At 48.5% G+C, this 21,764-nt stretch overlaps 1 protein-coding gene across 2 annotated transcripts in view; it reads right to left on the bottom strand.

The window, feature by feature from the left end:
* The window catches only part of IGF1R (insulin like growth factor 1 receptor), a 306,876-nt gene that overhangs the window by 271,301 nt on the left and 13,811 nt on the right, over positions 1–21,764 (bottom strand).

Genomic DNA, 21,764 nt, shown 5'->3' with positions numbered 1-21,764 from the left:
TCCAGGGCAAGACGATTAGACAAATGAGAACCCAAGTATTTTTACCATATCAGAAGAGCAACAATTAAAAATCTCCTAACACCAAGCCTGAGTGAAGATGGAGAGCAGAGACGCTCCTCCCTTTGGTAGGAGCGCAAATGTGTGGCTATTTTGAACCGCACCATCCGACTAAAGCTCAAGTGCCCAAAACTCTTTGACTGGCGAACTCCTCTTCTGGGGACCCATCCCTCACAAAAGGAGGGGCAGATAGATAAATGTGAAAGCATTCCCCAGAATCTTAGTTACAAAATCAGAAACCAGGAAACAGCCTAAATGTCCATCTTTTAAAGAAACCGCTGGCGTTCCCTGGTGGCCCAGTGGTTAAGACTCTGCACGGTTACTGCAGGGGGAATGGGCTGGATCCCTGGTCAGGGAACTAAGATCTGGTGCTGCAGTCAAAAAAATCATGCATGCATGCAAAGCAGCTCCAGTCGTGTCAAATTCTCTGCGATCCAGTGGACTGTAGCCCTCCAGGCTCCTCTGTCCATGGGACTCTCCAGGCAAGAATACTGGAGTGGGTTGCCATTTCCTCCTCCAGGGGATGTTCACGACCCAAGGATCGAACCCGCATCTCTTCTGTCTCCTGCAGTGGCACGTGGGTTCTTTACAACTAGCGCCACCTGGGAAGCCCTAAAAAACAAGAAACTTCAAGGTCTCCTTACAGTGATCAGTGCAGAGGGATTACAAAGAACAGAGAGTATCAATATGTTGCTGATTTTTTAAAGCCCTTTCACAAAAGAGAAGTCCAATAAACACCACCTCAGCCAAGCAGGTCAAGGTTAACATCGCCGAAGGCAGGTCATGTTGACACTGCATTCCTTGACTACACTGTGACCTCACCTCTGGGGCCTCCCCCTCCCCAAACCTAGGACCCCAGTCTACGCACAGGAAAACCATCAGACAAACCCCAACTGAGGGACACATTGTGTAAAACCTGACCAGTGTTCCTCAAAACCGTCGCAGCCACCAAGAACAAGCAATGTCTGGGACTCCGTCACACACCAGAGGAGGAGACAGACACACAACCAAATGAATGAATGCAGGATTCTGCCTGGGATGCTGGGACAGTAGAGAAACCCAGGGCAGAAATGGCAAAACCTGAAAAAAAGCGCTGAGTTTTCATGAATGAACAGCGATGCTGACATGCTGATTCCTTGGCTGTGGCCCACGCCATGGCAACACAGAATATTAACAGGGTACACAGGGACTCTGTACTGTCAGGGCAACTTCTGGGTAACCTAAAACTACTCTAACAGAGGAAGTTCTCTTTAAAAAGAGACAGACCGTGACACAGAGGGAGGAAGACACTCATGACAAGAGGGATCCTATTTACATTTTCTGTTGTTTACTTATTTGACTATGTTGGGTCTTGGTTGCATCATGCCAGACCTTTCCTTGGGGTGCACAGACTTTCTAGTTGTGGGGCAAGGGCTCAGCAGGGCATGTGGGATCCCAGCCGCCCGACCAGGGATCGAATCTACATCCCCTGCATTGGAACGTGGATTCTTAACCACTGGACCGCCAGGGAAGTTCCCACTGTTCTTGAACTATCGATACTGCTCTGTGGCAGCTTCCCTTCTCACCTGCCAGCAGGTGTATAAACACACAGGCGAGAATGCCTGGAGGAGACGCACCGAGCTGTTAGCAGTGGTTACTTCCAGGGGCGGGAGGGGTGGATTCAGAGACACGAGGGAGAGGAGAGGGGCGACCACCTCTACTCTGTGACTCTGGGTTGTTTTAATTTTTACAAGGAGCACACATGTGTGCATGCATGCAACACCATTTCAAAAACAAAGTAGCTCTCTCTGCCACAGGACGCTATCTGAGATAGATTACCTTGAAAACTACAAACTGCACAATTTCTATGTTAAAGAAACACCCAGGACATGACACATTTGCTCTGGGTAGTGGGTATCTGTGAAGCTTACCTTTGGAAAACAAGCTGGAAGGAGGAGGACTCTGAGAAGAGTGGGGTGAGGAGTTCAGAACTTTCGCTCCTTACCTTCTGCTCAAGTGTTGTATCAGAAGCATGTATCTTTAAACAATCATCATCATCAAAATGCCAACAAATCGTCACCCTTCATCCCTTACTTGTTCTTCCATCGCCTTGTCCCTGAACCACACCCAAAGGAGCTGACGAACGGTTTATAATTCTGCCTTTAGGGCGCACCCCACCCCTCTGCCTGGCGGCTGTGGGAGTTTGGGGGGAGTGCCATCAAGCAGCACCCTGGCCGTGGCCCCCCAGCCCTCCCTCAGCTGTTAGCTGGACCGCCGGTAACAGTCTCTCTGTCCAACAGGATCAGCAAGTGTGGATACCGTTCTCCCTGTAGCTTCCCGGCAGAGCTGGGAGAATGTGGTAACTGACACCCATAACAACAGGAAAGGATGGCACGATCCGAACCTGCCTTCTGAATCATCTTTAAACTATGCAAGGTCTCCTCCTGCAGTAAGTACATTTGAATATTTTGGATTAATACTTTCTGATTAATCAACCAGGACAAACCCCAGGGTCCCCAACTGGAGTATCTGAAAACCCACTGCAACTGCCCAAAGCTGTTGCTCCTTGAAAGGATATCAAAAGCAAACAGACAGAACTATAAAACATCTAGAGGGAGGAAACAGCACAATAAATATGAAAAATTGCTATTCCAAGTTGCTTTTAAAATCAAGTGACTTAATTTCACTAACATTGATTTTCTTTTTTCCCCCACAGTGATTTAATTTTGCTAACACTGGCTGAGCTTCTGTTTACTTGACATTGACAACTGGGCAAGCCAAAGTCACTACCCACCTCACAGAGGCGGGCAGAAGGCAGGAACACCAGGCCGGGGGGGACTGTCCAAACGCGGGTGCTGATGCATGGAAGCACAGGGGGCTTCAAGGGAGCCTTGGAGGTGAATTGTGGTTTCTTTTTGAGGATTGGGGTCCCTCCCTGGTATAAACCAGGGTCTTTTGTCCAAAAACCTATAAAGACTCTGCATGCAATTTCAAGAGCCCTGAACCTCATTTTGTGTCTCCTGAGCCAAAGATCACTAGCCAAGTACTCTTGGGTCTTAAGCATCTATTGAATATAATACCACTTCACAGATGAATCAACTGAGGTGCAGGGAATCAAATGGCTTTCTCAAAATCCCGCCACTAGCTGGTGGCAGGGCAGAGAAGAAGCCTTCATCTCATGACGCCAAGCAGAGATGTTTCCAGAGAACAAGCAGCTCACCCAGCAGAGGTAAGCCTTGGCAACCCCCCCGCCCCCACAAAAAAAGCATTATAACACCATTCCAATATGTGCCAATTCTGCACAATGGTACATCCATGAAACAGGAGCGTGCTAACTCCCCCTGGTATCAGTCTGTGTAGTAAGCCTGAATGAGAGCTCTGCACAACTGCCCTGCAGGCACCCAGGCCAGGGCTGGAGGCTCAGTCCAAACCCTGCATTCTGCTCACGAAGCAAGAATCCGTGCTCAGGTCACCAGAGAACACACTGGCGGCCCAGGCCGTGGCCACCTTGTCCTCCCCTTAACACCGACAAGGCACGCTGAGCCCTCAGCTGGCAAGGCCCAGGGCCCTCTCCAGCAGCACCCACAGCTTTCTGGAACTCAGAGCACGCGGCGCCTGCGAGGCTCCACAAGCACACACCTCCAGAGAGCTACCCTGCCGCGTGTCCTCGTCTGCTCGAGTCCGCCCCAAACCAGGGAGGGGGTCATAGGAGCTTTGTCTCCACCTGAGAGGTGAGCAGCTGCGGCGTTCCCCACGAAGCCGGAGAGGGCAAAGCCAAAATGAGACAGAGCTCTGCAGCTGTAACTTTTCAGAGCTCTGTTCCTTTGTCCGAATTTAACCATCACCCGATGACAGCCTTGGAGCCAAATGGCATGGATGCCAAGTCCTGGCGGCCACAGCCACCTCTTCCCTGACAACCTCACAGCACCTGGCTGGGGGCTGGGTCCCGGGCCTGACCGACCGTGGCACACCTGCTCCCACGGCGGTGCTCTGAAAATGCAAATCTGACGGTGCCCTTTCTTCCATTTCAAGTCCTTCAAGGCCTTCCAGACAAAACCTAACCTCCCTGGAGCCCTTATGATCTGACTGTGCCAACGTCGCCAGCCTCAGCTCCTGCAGGCCCCTCGTCGGACAGTACCTGGAGCCACCTCAGGTTCCCAAACTCTAGGACCCCAGGTACACAGGCTTCCCAGGAGCTCCTTCGGGCAAAACACTCATTTTCTCCACACCAGCCTTCAACACCCACCTTGGTGCCAACTTGACCCTTCCCTCTCTGCTCAGCCATGGGACCCTGGCAGCATCCACCTGCCTGCGGGTTTAGGGGCTCCCTTACTACTGGACTATGAGCCCCTGGGTGGCAGAGACTGTATTTATTCTCTGTCTTTCACAAAGGTCCACCCAACCAAGGTCTAAGGAGTAGCGGATCTCAGCACGTACCAGGCAATGAATGCCAAACACAAAATCAGCCGCTAGATGTGGTTCACGCAGTCTCTCCTCTCTCCTCCTACCCAAAGCGTCAGGGTTAAGTCAGTGTGTGCCCAGATCAGCCGGTATACATCAGGTGGAACGGCCAAGAAATGGATAAATTAGAATCATCTAAAACTGGTTTCCATTTAGCTTTGTAATACGATTTGGGGCCATAAAACTGCCTTTCCTCATTATACTTGGCCTAAGATATTATTAAAATGAATTTGCAATTTTCAAATTATGTTAACAAATGGCACCCAATTATCTGCAGAGTGGCAGGGCATCAAAGCTCTGAAAAATCATACAGGAAAGATTTCAAGTCTGGAGGATAAGAAAAGGAAGAAAAAATGTATACGTGGAATGCATACTGTGGGACCCATCTTTCAACAGGGTATCCCAAAAATCTAGAAACTCACGGGGGCTACATTAATTTGCTGCAAATCAGTCACTAAGTATTAACACTGGGTGGAATGCAAGCCCAGATTTACCGAGGCCAAACCCCACGCATGCTCTCAGCACCGGGAGGAGCTCCTCCAAGTGCGATTCCCCTCCTATTCACTAAATGGTAGCATCCCAATGGCTAAATTTGCTCCTTCTAAAACAGAAAATAAAAAAGCTCCCTGCTCTCATCTGGATAAGCTCTAGTTATGTTTGTAAAACATTCAGAAAAGGCCATAAAAAGATCTTCACTGAGGGCTGTGCTAAGTATTAAGTATTATTCAATAAACCACAGCTTGGCGGCTGCCAGCTGACGTCTAGAACCTGGAAAGAGCGCTGGCTGAATACATCGTGTTTTTTTTCTTCCCTGTTTCAATTTCTAGGTGTCGTTTACATTCATCTGCCCCCCTTCTATGAAAAAACATAAAACAAAGGAGCAGAGCTACAGTAAGACACAACCAGAGTAGGTGGCATATTATGATAAACAAAGACGACAATAAAACATTTTTCCAGCTGTGATAAACGTATTTAGATCTATCGTAGAGGCTGTTGGAGCTACAACTGAAAAAGATCAAAATTACAAGTTGTTTATAACATAGAATTTGTGTCTTTAAAGCTTTCATTTTTTAGGCAGAAGTTGTCTCCCTAGGAGATCATTTCCTTACCTTTTTTTCAAGCTTGAACTTTTTTTTTAAGTTATGACTTTTTGGAGGCTGTCAACACATCCAAAGTGATTTAACAACTGGCTAAGGGCTGGGCAGCACTGTTTGCAAATGAACACAAGCACTTGGCTCAGCTCAGAGGCCAAGCTGGTGAAGATGCCGCTCCGAGTGGCCTCCTCAGCCTGCAGAGCTATTCCGGGATCCACACCCACCAGGTGGTCACAACACTCGCATCTCATTACAGCTTGATATTTTGAACAAGGAGTTCAATTAACAGCTGTCTCAATGTCCCAGAGACCAAGAAGAAAGAGAGTAAGAGAAATGAGAAATTATGTCCAGATGTCTAAACATCCATGCCTTCGTGCCATTTCTTCGCCTCTGAAAGCATTTGGTTTCTATATAGAGGCTTCCCTTCCATACTCGACGCACACACACACACACCAAAAAACTTTAAACAATAAACCTTGCCATCCAACTGTGACTGATGAGATGTGCTTGTGAAATTGGCTTGTCAGATGCACTTACATAAGAGGATCCCCACTTGATTGCAGTTCATAACATCCCTTACATCTTAAAAACTTCAACAGAGAACAATTTCCTCAACAAGCAAAACTATTGTATAGGAAACTAAGCTGAGCTAAGATGACCTCATCCCTTAGAAACTGACGGCAGTAAACGCGCGGTAGCCCAGCTGGGCAGTGCCCACAGAAGCACACATCCATCTGCGGGAGCCAGGGGACCGGCCGGCCCCCTCCCTGCCTTGTAAGTGGGAACAGCCCCCAAATCCGGAGGAGAGTCAACAGAACCGGATAACATCAGATTGTGAAAGACTTAGTTTACTAAATGGAACACTTTACTTTTTGAATCCTAAAGTAAACATCCAGATCACTTGAGGAATCGCTGAGGTGCACCCTTGAAAAGGCACTTTATCTCCCTTTGAAGTCAAGCTAGTCCGATCCTCTAAAATCCTTGTAACGTTAACTCAACTCCACCTGTCTTAATGACCACCTACTATGTGCCAGGCACTCTGCCAGACCCTAGGGAAACAAAGAACCTGTCCCCTGCTCTTAAAGAACCCCTGTAACCATGCAGGGAGAGAAAGATAAAGCAATCACCACAGTACCAGGGAGTGCATGCAAGATACACTGGCTGGAAGGATGTCACTGACACACAAGGTTTATCGACTCCAGGGAGGAAGGGCTGCCCAGCAGCCTACCTGAAGCAAAATGCAGAGCAAGAGAAGTACAGCGTTACCACCCACTGCATCTGAGATTCCCCAAACAATGAACATAAATTGCAAAATCATCCCAGAGAAAGATGTTAGTTTCTACGTCCCTAAGGAAAATGTAAAAATGTAGACAAGTTCTTCAATTAAATCTCTAACATTTCTGAATCAACTATTTAAAGACTCCTCTTTATTTGACACTTTTCCCCACAAAAAATAATCCAAGAGCACAGACATGCTTTTTCAACGTGAAGGTCCTCGGACCCTAACCAGAACACCGGTTCACCCAACAGGAATACCCTCAGCAAACACTTCTCCTAGAATGTTCTCAGCCCTTCCTGGAAAACAACTCAGATCATGTTTGTGAATGCAAGAGCCCTGGTGTCCTTTGGGAGAAGGAAGTTACTCAAAACCACGTCAAACCAGATGGTGACTGCAGGCTCTCTGGGGCCAGACGGTACGGCAGGCCCCTGTGGGGTCCAGGGTGCAGGCTGCTGGCACATCCACCCTGCCGTTCGCTTACCGTCCTGCCCCCAGAGGAACCGGGGACCAGGGACACCCTCAAGGGCAGCTAAGCCCTCCCTAGTCTCTCTCCACCCTACATGGACAATCACCGCCCTCAAAGGAAACAGTGCAAGGCCTCCATCAAAACCCCAGTTCGGTTTCACATGACCCAAGACAGATCCCAGCACTTCTCCCCCTCCACCCACCCATGCTGAATAATGACAATCTCCTCCCCCTACATGTACCAGACAATAATTCAGATGACATCCAAGCAATCCTAAATTCAAGAATCTTGGCTTGATGCTGGTCTAAGCCAGAGACATGAGCAGAATTTTCAAATGAAACTGAGCCAGACTTGCACGGCCCTGAGGTTGGTTGGAGCAGGAGCCGGAAAGGACCCAAGCCGCCCTTCCCACCATCACAGAGCATCACCCAGCGCGATGGTGTCCCACCTCTGCAGCACGTAATGACCTGAGGATATGCAAGCTGCCCTCTGGAGCTCCCCAAGCACCCATCAAATGGCAATGCTACCTCAACTTGGTCTATCAAGGGGTTATCCCTTGGGATGAATCCAAATATGCCAGCACCTTCCTCTCCATAAAGCCTGTGAGGTCAGTGCAACACTCCCACTGCACAGACTACAAAATCAATGGACATCTCCCTTATAACACAGTAACTGCTGGTGCTGGATGCAAAGCAAGAATTAAACAAGTAGGTGTGTGTCATGTGTCAGGCGGACTGTGAAACAAGTAAGTGCAGAGAAAGGAGACAGGGTGCTTGGCCTCAAGCAGCTCCCGATCTGTCAGCAAGGCAGACATGTGAAGAGACAAGAGCCTAACGCAAGCAAAAGACTCAGAAAGCTTAAAGATGGAAGAAATTAATTCTGGTTCTTTGTGGGAGGGAGGGAGGCACAAAACAAAGCCCCAGGAGGTCTAATCAGGAATAAAAAAAAGTACCTAAAAAGAGAAAGAGTGAAAAACAGATATGAGGAAAGAACGCTACAAAGAAAATTCTACAGACAACTAATTTTTAAATGGGATGAGACTGATTTGTTGGAAATTTTTAACTTACCAAAATTAATTAAAAAAAAAAAAGATACCTGGACAAACCAACAGCTATGGAAGAATTTTTTTTAAGTTGTTACAGAACAATCCATTTTAAAAACATCTGCCTCCACTATATGGCCACTATATCAACTGTTGCAGAAAAGGTAAAAAGAAAAATCACTGGTCATTCATTTTACAAAGCTAGCATAAACCTGATAGCAAAATTGGGAAAAGAGAGCATACAAACAGAACCACAAAATTATATCACTTAAAAATTTTGATGAAATGTAAGCAAACCAAACTAAATTAGGAATCGAAAGAGTTACCCACCACAAGCAAAAATAGTCTGTCTCAGGAATTTGAGGAATTACTACCAGGTAATCAATTCCCACATCACCTCAATGGGTATAACAACAACATCTGAGTCTAAATGGATACCAAAATAACATCTGATGACATTCAACACCCATCCCTCATTAGTCACCCATGAAAACGGGACGGCTCTTCAACATGATGAAAATCTCTCTTAAACCAAAGGATATCACACATATCAAAGAATATACCATTAATATAACCCCAAAGGACAAATATCTCCATAATTGGCTTCCCTGTTAGCTCAGCTGGTAAAGAATCTGCCTGCAATGCAGGAGACCCTGGTTTGATTCCTGGGCTGGGAAGACCCCCTGGAGAAGGGATAGGTTACTCACTCCAGTATTCTTGGGCTTCTCCAGTAAAGAATCTGCTTGCGATACAGGAGAACTGGGTTTGATCCCTGGGTTGGGAAGATACCCTGGAGGAGAGTATAGCAACCCACTCCAGTATCCTTGTCTGGAGAATCCCCATGGACAGAGGAGCCTGGCGGGCTGCAGCCCATGGGGTCACAAAGAGTCAGACACGACTGAGCAACTAAGCACACACACACCCCTCCATAATCAGCATATAACACTATTCAGATGAGCTGACCAATGCTATAAGACCCTGTAGCCAATGAATGCTGCTTGGCTGACCCATCCCCCACAGCAGGCCCACTAACTATCTCCCACCTACTAGCCCCAGCTGGCCATGTGAGGAAGGGACAGTTGGTTAGGCAAGGCTTGCAGGCAAGTCACTCTGCCCTTTTGCCCTTTGCCTTTATATCTTCCTCCTTCTGCCTGCAACACAGATGTGATGTCTGGAGGCACAGGAGCCACCTTGTGACATGAGGACCAAAGACACATGGATGGATGGAGAAACAGAAGCCTGGACTGTGGTCCCCCATGCCCACACTGAGCACACTGCAGCAGCCACAGGCTGCTTTCCTCTAGACTTCCTAAACTGGAAAAAAAGCAGCCCTCGAATGTAGCCATGTATCTTCCTAAATGATACATAACTGAAACAGAGTTAAGTACTAAAAAAACTGGAGACAAAATTATCCTTATTGGTTATCAGTGACTCTGCATAAAAAAATCAGGAGGATCAACTAGAAAAAAAAAACAAAACTATAATAAGAGCAATCAATGAATTGGGTAAATACAAGATAAATACACAAAATTCCATAGCTGTTCTCACATAAACAATAATCAGTTAAATGATATAAAGGGAAATAAAGATTCCTCCCACATTAGCAACAAGAGTGTTAATTACCTAGGAATAACCCAGAAAGAAAAATATAAACCCTATGCCATTCTATGATTTCTTAACAGATAAATAAAAGTTGAATAAATAGAGAGACATGAAATGTCCTTGACTGAGAAGTCCACATTTTGGAATTGTTATTTTCTTCCAAATTGATTTATTAACAATCCAAACCAAAACCCAGTGGATTTTTTTCTGTTTTAGGAGGGCAGTGGAGAAGACAACTTGCAACAATACGGAACAACACACACACCATCATGCAGAATGCCTCTCCAGAAATATTTAACTCAGTGCAGAGTCTTCCTGGAAGATGTTAATACACAGAATGAAGCTACCGTATATACGACAGTATGATTTTACCACAAACAGCACACAGAGCAGTGGGAAAAGACAGTTCTTAAACAGATGCTATAATAGAAAATATTTTAGATAATCCAATGAAGATAAAACAAAACATCACCGTGTTGGGAAAACTGAATATTCAACAGGCAAGGTATCTCGTTTTATTGAAATACAAAATAAATCCTCAAAGCGTTAAAGAACTAAAAGAAAAAGGTGAAACATAAGCTAAAACTGAACTGATTTTGGCATGAGTACAAACTTTCCAAGCAAAAGAAAAACCATAATTAAAGACCATAATGAAGAGACTGCTATTCCATATTAAAATGAAACACTGTATATTTCAACAAGTGAAAAAACAGACAGACAGACAGACAGCAGACTAGGAAAGACCTGCAATAGGGAGAGCACAGGGTGAAGCACCGCAGGGTAAACTCCTGGGGAGAGAGGGCCACACCAATCTAAGCGTGAACTGACAGAAAGCCCATCGAAAAATGGAAGAAAGATCTCCTCAATAATTCTTTAAACGGAAATTAAAGCAGTGAGATTAAATTTTTTAAACGCTAAAACTGCGAGGCTCAATTTAGCATTCAATACTGACAAAGAGCAGGGTGCTGGGTACTGTTGATGGAGTTTAAACTACAGTTCTCTGGAAAGCAATCTGGCAATATTTATCTAGGATCAAAAGTATACACACTTAAAAAAAATTCCCAGTATTCCACTCTTTCAACTTTTAGGAGTCTAACCCAAAGAAATAATAAGAGTAGTACCAACAATAGTACACGTGATTTTATCATATTATTTTTAATGGCACAAATTGTAAAATGCTTAAATCTAGCAATTATACAATTTTAATAACTAAAGACCATATTCCAGATGATAAAAATATAATGCAGCAGGCAAAAATTCACAATGTGATGCTAAGCAGCAGGGGAATGAGGATAAAAATTTGCGTATAGTGAACACTCATTTTTGTTTTTTTAAATATATACGTACACAGGTAAGTTGAGGGAGATAAAAAAAAAAGACCTCAGGAAATTACAACGAAGTATTAACGGTTACCTCTACACTGACTACAGATGATTTTTATTTTCCTTTTTTCCTAATGATAGTTTCCAATTTTCCCCTAATAACCATTTATTACTATTATAATTTGAAAAAAGCAATAAATGTAATAATTGTAGTATAAGGTGGCAGGCAAATTTGCCCCTAATTAAAGGTTCATTGTTCATCGTAGTGGCATATTATCTTTAAACAGGTCAAATATGTGAAGCGGTGTACTGCCGTGCACACGCATGATTGTTGAATCAATTCTCACTGCCACAGAACCCTCTCGACCGCAGGATCATCTACAGGAGGCAGTAGGCTCCACCGAGAGCACAGTGCATGGAAGGAGGCAGGAGGCCTTGCTGGGGCTGTGATCTGAGAACTCTCTGGCATCCCTTTCTTAGCTTTTCATAAAACCCACCATGTGCCAAGTACCATGGACTCAACAGTGAGCACAATTCTTGCTTTCATGGAGCCTTCAGTTTCTGTTTCCCATATTTTAGGTTAAAGTGATAGTGACTTCCGTTTTGTCCTTTTGATATGTGCGATTATGATTTGATCCTATCTCAATACCTGGGTTCAACCCCTGGGTTGGGAAGATCCCCTGGAGAAGGGAAGGCTACCCACTCCGGTGTTCTTGCCTGGAGAAGTCCATGGACTGTGTAGTCCATGGGGTCGCAAACAGTCGGACACGACTGAGCGACTTTCTCTCATTCACTCCCTCCCTGTCTCAATACAAGAATCAGATTCATTCTGCAGTCATTATTTTAAAGCACGTCTAAAATCCACTCTTCCCCCAAAGACACAGGTTGGCTATAGATAGCATTAACACTCTGACCATTCAGAGACCACCACCAACTCATTCTGCCAATTGAACTTGTCTCTGACCCCCAGGATGGCCTTCACAGACGACAGAAACAGGGCTCCCCAGTTTGTGCAAATATTTCCTAGAGAAAACTGCAATGACAATGTAAAGTTCACTGGCTGAAGAGAAAGGGGAGCTAGCTAGATTTCCAGAGAGAAGAACACACTGGCCTCAAACACACAAAATGAGAAACCAATTCGCAGAGCCCAACACAGAGGGGCTGCTTGTCAGGTGTGTACACACGCACAGTACCTAGTTAGCAGAACAAGCGGCAAGTTTAAAAAGCTGGTGCTCCATCTGCTAATTCAAAACACCCTGCTCCCAAGAGCTCTCTCTACACCGTCAGCAAAACCCGGGAAGACTTCTTCATCGGCCAGAGGTGAGGCCGGCCTAACTGTAACAGAGCTTGCACCTCACGTGGGAGGAGCCAGCAGTTACCACCTGTTTCAAAAGGTGGTGTTTCCAAAGATGAGGTGTAAGGCTGTGCTGTGCTGTGCTGAGTGGCTCAGTCGTGTCCTACTCTTTGAAACCCCATGGACTGTAGCCCACCAGGCTCCTCTGTCCATGGAATTCTCCAGGTAAGAATACTGGAGTGGGTAGCCATTCCCTTCTCCAGGGGATCTTCACAACCCAGGGGTTGAACCTAGGTCTCCCACATTGCAGGTGGATTCTTTACCATCTGAGCCACCAGGGAAGCCCAAGAATACTGAAGTGGGTAGCCTATCCCCTCTCCAGAGGATCTTCCCAACCCAGGAATTGAACCAGGGTCTCCTTCATTGCAGGCGGATTCTTTACCAGCTGAGCTACAGGGAAGCCCATGTGTAAAGCTACTAAGAGTCAAAGGTCTTCGTGCTTAAAAAAATAAATAAATAAATCACTAAAAACTAAAAGTCATACCAGGGGATTGTGTACTCTTTCCCATTTTTTAATTGTTGAGAGAGGCCCCCAAAAACTAGAGATAGAGAGCTGTTATTCCCCCACTGGTTGGGAAGCTGAGGAAAGATTTTCCTGCTTATGATCTTCAGGAAGAGTCCCCCAGAAGAGGGGCTGTTCCACCAATATATCAATTAACCAGATTGTGTAAAACCACGTGCCCTCCAAATACATGCTATAGACTATAACCCCAGAAAGGCAGACAGCAGCACCTTCACATGCTCCCAGATGCAAACGCAGCCTCGTATCTTCAAAGAACAGGTACTAGACCACACGAGGGGAGCTGGACGTTAGGAATTCTATCCAGAAACATTGTCGTTCACCTTCATGAAAGCCTAGATCAAGTTATCACTAGATATCCTGCTTCAGCTTTTCAGACACCTGGATTTGGGGGCCTGCGGGTAGGGGGTCCATTCACCACAGATGAAATGATTCTGGGGCCAGAATTAGTTTACACAATCAGGACCACCTCAGCGGCCAAGATATCATCCCTTAAAGCTGGAAAGGCTGTTGTACTTCTCAAAATCTTGTGACTCTTATCACAAATTAGATCAGAACTTTCAAACGGGAGGAATAAAATTTGTAGCACGGAAGCGTTTGAATGTGAGACACTTCTGGGGCTCCACACTTTCATTTCATGGAAAGGGTTGGTGGGGAAAGGGGAAGTCTGACATTCCATCATTTTCTTGATTACTTTGGATCTTTCTCCCTTGTTACAAGAATTATAAACACTCCCACTTCTTTTATATTCAGAAAGTGTCATCTGTACCTGAGTAAGTCTTTCAAAAGTAAACGTTATGAGGGAAACAGCTGCATGGTTGCAAATGCGTGTGTGCACTAGCAAACTCACTACTGCTTGGGTTATATTCACTTACTCACACCCCCCATAAAGCTAAGGAGGAAACTATAATGCCACCTGTGCACTTCTGGGCTGATTAAACTGAAGTTCTTTCCATTTATCGCCTTCATACAGCCTGTCCAAACAAAAAGATCTCAAGAATTCCTTTGTAACAGCCCAAACAAGAGCCTAAATTGCAAAGCTGTCTTTCAGAGCTCAATAGTACAACAACAGGAAGTAGGACTTCTGGGCCGGGGACTCCGCTATTTACTTTTTCTTCAATGGCTGCTTTTAAACGAGAGAGGAAAAAAATGTCCAAAGGCATTACAAATCCTGGAAGCTACGAATCAGGAAGTGGGAAATGGTTGATGCTGAAATGGCCAGCCTAAAAATCCTGGCTCTTTCATGTCGTCAAGTCTCCAGAGCTAGGAATTTCAGAAATCTTAGGCATTCTGCATTATTTTCTGAACCTTAGAAGAACCAAGATTTGAGCAAGAAAGGCCAGGGAGAATTAAGCAGTGAGTAAGCCCCTAACCTCTGGCTCTGTACCCCGACCAGCATACATACCTTGCCCCCATAATTAAAGGTTCACTGGGAACTCACTGTCTACAAATGGGGTTTTGTTTATGATGCTGCTCCAGAGGACCAGGCGCGGGGTCCTGGTGGGCACAGACAGCTGGCCTCACGCCTCGGCCCCCCCATTCCCACCCGGTGTGGAGCCTGCAGCAGACCTGGGACTAAATATTTCACATCTCAGAACACCCGATGGTTGATGCATATCGTCACACTGGTTTTCAGGGAAGATTCTATCTACTTGACAGAGGCTACTAAATCTGAGTAAAACTCAAACATCCACGAAACAGTTGCATGAACGTTTTCAGATGTCAGATTTGAGCCGGGCATCGCTCCTTCACCTGTTAATTTAAGGGCACTCGAGCAACAGTACAGGGTTCGCTCTCCACAAAGACACCCTACAAACATCTGCACAGGCGTTTACTATGCTGATCTGAGGGGAAAGGCCACACTCTCATCCTCCCTGCAAAGGTCTCCCTCCTTCCACGACTCAACCAGAATGCCTTCCCATTCCAAAGCCCTCACGGTCCGAACACCAAAAAGCTGCCAGGGCTTGGAAAACATCTCCAGTTACTTTCTACAGGGGTCAGACACACCACCTCCACTAGCAAGCTGCATGTGGTGACGCATTTAAAACAATGCTGACCTGGGGTGGGAAGCAAATGAAGAGAGAATGGACGTTTCTGCTTATTCCCATTGGACGTGATAACCTGAGAGGCCTCTGTCTGGTTCAGAAATGAGTAACTCCGGCAAGTCAGACAGAGCCGAGTCAGCCCGGGACACAGCCCGGGACACAGCAGGGGGACCAGCCTCTCCCACCTCCCCCAAAAGGCTCTGGGTTATTTCACAAAGACCAGGGGCCACCAGCGTATTAGTTTAACTTACACAAGAGAATCGGTTTTCGTGGACTGTTTTTGCCCTTGAGACTCCATCACGTCCCTCAGCCTGGCCTCCGAGGACCCCTGATACCAGCCCCAACCTGCCCCCAGCCTCACCCTCCGCCCCCACCTCCAGCCTGTTCCCTGGGCCACACCACACATGCTTCAGCCCTCACCCAGCTCAGCCCCAGGCTGAGTAAACCCTGGTCCTCCCAGCACCTCCTCCAGGAGGCCCAGGACCTCCTGCTGGGCTCCCACTGCCCCTGCCCCTGCCCACTCTGGTCCTATTCATCACGACCCCGGTCCGCTCCCAGGAGAGTCTCTGCAGCCACATGGCACACCCTTCCAAGGCAGGGGCTGCTTCCGTGACACCTCCCTACTGCTGGCACGTCCTTGAACATCCAGACACTCCAATTTGTCCCTCTTCAACTTCTCCCAACCAGATGCTCTCTATCCCTCAAGCCCCTGATCCACCTGCTCACCCCCTCTTCTCTGCAGTACAAGCTTCACCAGAACCTTCCACTCCACTGCCCACATCCAGGCAGTGCCCTGTCTGCTTTCAACGGTGCCCAGGGCAGGCCTGGCATTGGAGAGAAGGCTGAAGGCAGTGCACAGGGCCCACCGCCCCACCAGGAGCCAGGGTGCCCCCCAGGCCTTGGGCAGCTTCCTCGCCAGGCAGCTGGCCTCCAGAAGCTCAGCTGGGACTCGAAGCTGGGACACTGAGCCGGCTGCAGAGCCCAGGGCCTGCACACCCACCTGGCAGGATGACCAGGAGGCGAAAGGAAGCTGGGTGTGAGCGTTTTAGCCGCTGCCCCCATGGGAGCCGGGGGCCGAACCCTCAGAAACTGCTCGGCCCTGTCTGCAGTCCTGCTCCCGTCAGTCTGCCCGGACACGTGACCCTCAACCTTTCTCTGTCCTTCCATCCAGAAGAATCCACAGCTGCCAGGCACACACGACCCTCGGGGCAACTTTCTGACCAAGGCAGGAACGAGGTGGCAAATCGGACTTCAATGCAGAGTTCAGGGTGGCAGGAAAGGGATCCTAAGTTCCCCAAAAATGCCTGGCACACATTCACTGAACATTCAGACCAGTGGTCCAGAGAGAGTTCTGCATGGAGGGGAGCAACCCTCACCAGGGCTCGTATCCCCTTCACTGAAACACGCCCCGACTTCAGGCAGCGGAGGCTCCAAGCAGCGTGCCGGATCCAGACCGGCAGATGAGAGTGGTGAGCTGAGTCCTGAGGAAGCCTGACCTCAGGCCGCAGCCTGCACTCTCGGATCCTCCCAGCAGCAGCCTTAAGACGCCTCATCCGTCTCTAAACTGCTCGCAGGATTAACAGGAAGGCTTGATCGATACCGATTTTACCGTCATGGGAGTGACTCACCCTTAAATCCTACCCAGCTTAAAACTCAGCTGTGAACAGAAACAAAACAACATAATAGCAGGGTCAGATTGAAAATAGCAAGTATGACTTGTAAACAGCTCATGCTTATAAACAATTAACAGTCGCCTCCCCAGTCACCCAGCCTCGTGGACATGTTGAAAGGGAGCTCCATCCCCAGCACGTCCCTGACCCTTCACCACTGCTGGAGTCATATCCACAAGACAGACCCTGGGGGTGGGGGGGGCAGCTAAGATGAGGGCCTCTGAACTACATTCCATCCCACTGGAAAGGAGAGTCCTCACCAAGGAGCTGAGCTTTCAAAAACTCAAAGTGAAGCGGTCCTGGAGTACAATTGCCCACTAGGAGCCACCGCAGAGTTCAAAGGCAGCAACTCCCTTGTCCAAAACTGGAGGAAGCAGGGTCGTGTGCTGCTGCTGCTGCTAAGTCGCTTCAGTCGTGTCCGACTCTGTGCGACCCCATAGATGGCAGCCCACCAGGCTCCCCCGTCCCTGGGATTCTCCAGGCAAGAACGCTGGAGTGGGTTGCCATTTCCTTCTCCAGGGGTCGTGTGAGATCTCCCAATAACTACGCTCCTCTCACGCAGCATCCACTCTAAGAAAAGCAACCGCATGCCCAGAAGACCACCTGTACATTTCACGCACCTGGCCAAAGCATCAGAAGCCAAGTGCACTCAGGGCCATCTTTAAAGCATCCATGTTTAGGTGCTGGGTTTCCCTTAGTTCTTCCAAACAAACCCGAAGCCAACTCTCGAAACTGACCAAGAACTTCATATATATGTATATTACTCCATCGTTATGGAATGCGTGTTTGTGTTCCCCGAAAACTCATATGCTGAGGCCCTAACCCCCCGCAGAATGCTATCAGTGAGGTCATGGCACCTTGTGGCGGGTCCCACCAAGGCATGAGCGTCCTCTGGGCTGGAAGACAGGAGCGTGCTCGCCTGCCTCCCTCTGCCCCATGACGCCGCCATGTGACACCGGCCATCTGCAAGCTGGGAAGTACACACTCATCAGACACTGCCCCTGCCAGCACCTTCATCCTGGACTTCCAGCCTTCAGAGCTGTGGGAACTAAGTATCTGTTGTTTAACCCCCAGCCTGTGGTGATTTGTTACAAGAGCCTGAGACGATGCAGATGTCCCCCCAGCTTCATGAGAGCGCATCGCCACGCCGGGGAGCAGTACCCCAGCCTCTTGACACTTCCTCCTGCCCGGGGAGAACGAGAGTGGTCACTCCAGCTTACTTCTGAGACGCAGAGAAAGTACCAGTCAACTTCCATGCCCGGTGGAGCCGCCCACAGAGAGATTCCTCCCACGGGGCCCAAACGGAGAGGCTGCTCAACTGAGCGGGGCAGAGAGGACTCCCTTCACGGCCAGGCGGGCTCACCTGCCTCCCACTCTTGGTGGAACAAGGCAGGTCCAGGCCTGAGCCCCGACTCCCGGTTAAGCCAGAGGGTGACAACTTAGGACGCAGAAGCAGGCCCGGAGAGCAGCTGCGGGTGCAGGGCAGGCGGCCCGCCTGGACAGGCAGCACGTGCCCTGGCCCTCAGGCCACACCCCAGGGCCTCTGCTTCCTTCTCTGCTTGAGGAAATGCTCCCACTCGGGCACGCAGGGGTCAAGCCCTTTCTTTCAGGGCTCCCTACGTGGCGGGGGAGTCCGCGAGCGGGAAGAAATTGAGCTGTCAAGGCAAATGAAAAACTTCTAGTCTAATCAGTGAGGGAACCAGATATCTAAACAAATCTCTCTTCTGGAAAAATAAGAAAATGAAAAAGCAATTACACGTCACATGGCTGATTAGTAATAAATTTCATTTGTGGCTAGATGGCACGGGAGTCTGACTCCTGACTTGCCTTCCCTTTGAAAGGAAAGCGCCACTGGAGATGTTCTCTCATTACAGCAAACAGACCCACCCCTGGTGGCTCAGCACAAAGCCACGCTTTGGGGACACCTCTCCTGACCTCACCCAGCCCCCGAGCTCCCGGGGCACCTGTGACAGCCCTCGCTTGCCTCCATCACCACGGGTGGGGGCTGGCTTTTACGCTCCTGCTCTCCTCTCTGCACGGCACATACTCAAGAAACCAGACTTTTTGAAACCGTGGTAAAAATAAACACAACTTGTTGTTGCTTAGTCACTAAGTCATGTCCAGTTCTTTGGCGACCCCCATGGACTCCTCTGTCCAGGGGATTTCCCAGGCAAGAACACTGGAGTGGATTACCATTTCCTTCTCCAGGGAATCTTCCTGACCCAGGGATCGAACTCAGTCTCCAGCACTGCAGGCGGATTCGTCACCACCGAGCCGCCAAGGAAGCCCACTTGAAACACCTTTAAGTGCACAGTTCAGCGTCATGAAGCACATTCACACTGCTGCACAGACATCGCCACCATGCATCCTCGGAACTCTTTCCACTTTGCATGACCGAACTTCCAAACCCATCAGACGCTAATTCCCCATCCTCCCCTCCCTCAGCTCCTGATACCCGCCTTCTACTTTCTGTCACTGTAAATGTGGCAACTGTAGGTTCCTCATCTAAGTGAAATCAGATGGCATTTGTTGACTTGTGGCTGGCTCCTTTCACATAACATAATGTCCTCCAGGCTCATCCTTCTTGTAGCATGTGTGAGAATCTCCTACCTTCTTTAAGGCTGCATAATATTTGATTGCTTACACAGGCCACCTTTTGTTTAACCAACGGACACTTCCAGCTTTCAGCTACCGCAAACAATTATTTCCTGCTAGGAACATGGGTATGCAAATATCTCCGATTCCCTGCAATCAAGGCCTTTGGGCATATACTAATGTAGGACTGCTGATCAGATTGCAACTCTGTGTTTAATTTTTCGAGGGACAACCCCACGCTGCTTTCCACAGCAGCTGCCCCGTTTACTTTCCCACCAGCAACGCAGAACGGCTGTAACGTCTTCACACCCTTGCCAACACCTGTTATTTTCAATATTTTGATAATCACCGTCCTCATGGACATGAACTGGTATCTCACCGTGGTTTTGATTTGCATTTCCCTAATGACTAGTAAGTGGCTCATCTTGTCTCGTGCTTATTGACCTCAAGGAATAACTTGTAAACCAAAGGAATTAACTCCTCCTGCTAAGAAAAGCGCTCTTACTGTGAATTGTTTCATCAAGCTGGTTGAATAAGGGGTCTGGATTCAAAACACACTTCCCTAGGAAACACTACCATAGGTAACAGCTCCCTAACGAGAGCACCCAAACCTACCTAACAAGCTCCCGAAGCAGGACTAAGCCTCATCTCCATCCCAGGAACCAGAAACCTGTACCATCCAAGGGGGCAGAGCAAAAGGGCAGCTCCTTCTCTCCCTCCTGGAGGCGGCTCTCTGGCAAAGAACTTACTAACCAGGCACCACCTTCCCCCAAGGCTCGGATGGCAAACAATCTCCCTGCAATACGGGAGACCCGGGTTCGATCCTTGGGTTGGGAAGATCCCCTGGAGAAGGGAATGGCTACCCACTCCAGTATTCTGGCCTGGAGAATTCCATGGACAGAGGAGCCTGGTGGGCTTACAGTCCATGGGGTGGCAAGGAGCTGGACACGACTGAGCACCTAACACTCTCACTCTCACCATTTCTGGGGCTGGCTCCCACCCCCTCACTGAGACCTCTGGCAGCCAGGACCCCACACCACACGTTCTCACTTTTCCCAGTATTTTGAATATTTGAACTAGTGTTTTTGGATAAGTAGAATCACGTGTTTTGGATCTGTGTCCTGAATGAAGGTGGGGCTATGACGCCCCCCTCACTTCTCATGCGGACCTTCCTCCCCAGAAGGCCACCTGGCCCCCCGAGCCACTCCTGAGGAAGGCAGAGAGCAGGGCCGTACACGCTCGGTGCCACTGAGGAGTGACTCACCGTCCGGTAAGCCCCGACGCCTGGGCTATCTTGGGGTTCAAATAACTGCCTCTCTTGGAGGAGCACGCTCTGCGTCCTTCCCCGGAGGCAGCAGGGATGACAGGAAGAGAGAGGAACAGGACAGACAGAGGTGCCTTCTATCCCCAAAGACGAAAGGCTGGAGCCAGCGCTCACGAAACTCCTCTAAGTCAACTGAAGCTGCTGGAGTCTTGATGTGAAGGTCAGAGAAGGCGAATGATGCTAAAAGCCAAACATCAGAACCCATATGCACCAGGAGGGCACTGATCATTTTTTAAGGAAGTAGACAACTTTCAACGTCTGTTTCCTCCATCTTTAATAACAGTAATACGACTAACCCCTAGTGCAGATGACAGGCACGCCATTCCAAGGAATGTATGTTTTTTTGCCCAGGAAATACTTTGACTTGTCCTCTGAAATGGGTGCCATTAACCAATTCCCATCTTGCAGATGAGAAAACTGGGATACAGAAGGAAAACAAGGTGTCCAGGCACAGCCCATCAGCAGACGTCTCATTCGAGGTAGAGCCCGAGCCGTACAAAACCTGGAGCATCAAAGACGACCGGGGAGAAGGGCGTTCTGGACCCAGCAGAAGGCGCGGTTTCTGCCCGCGGCACACGGACACTGCACCCCTTAGGTCTGCTCGCTTCCACAGGCAAAAGGGATTTAGAATTTGGAAGTCAGCACACTGAGAGCAGGAAAGTCGCCCAAGGCCCCCAGGTGACCTCTGGAACTGGCGTGTTTGTTTCTAAGGCTATTTGTGCAGTGGCAACAGTTGCAGGAAGGGCAGCAGGAATCTTCCAGCACTAACTACCCCCCCACCCCGACCCCTGTGGAAGGCCCAGTGACCGCTTCTCAGGGGAACAACAATGTGCCGGTCGAGTTCAAAACATCATCAGTACGCATTCAAGTTAAAAAGCACCAGTAGCAAAGCCCGGAGCTGGATACCGAACCGGCCTCCCGTTTCCAACAAATGAGCCCTCCCTGCTCCGGGCG

The sequence above is a fragment of the Bos taurus genome, chromosome 21 (genome assembly GCF_002263795.3).
Source record: "Bos taurus isolate L1 Dominette 01449 registration number 42190680 breed Hereford chromosome 21, ARS-UCD2.0, whole genome shotgun sequence".
In the NCBI taxonomy this organism is placed as follows: Eukaryota; Metazoa; Chordata; class Mammalia; order Artiodactyla; family Bovidae; genus Bos; species Bos taurus.
Note: the sequence above shows the minus strand (reverse complement) of the source record. Positions and strands in the feature narration are given on the sequence as shown.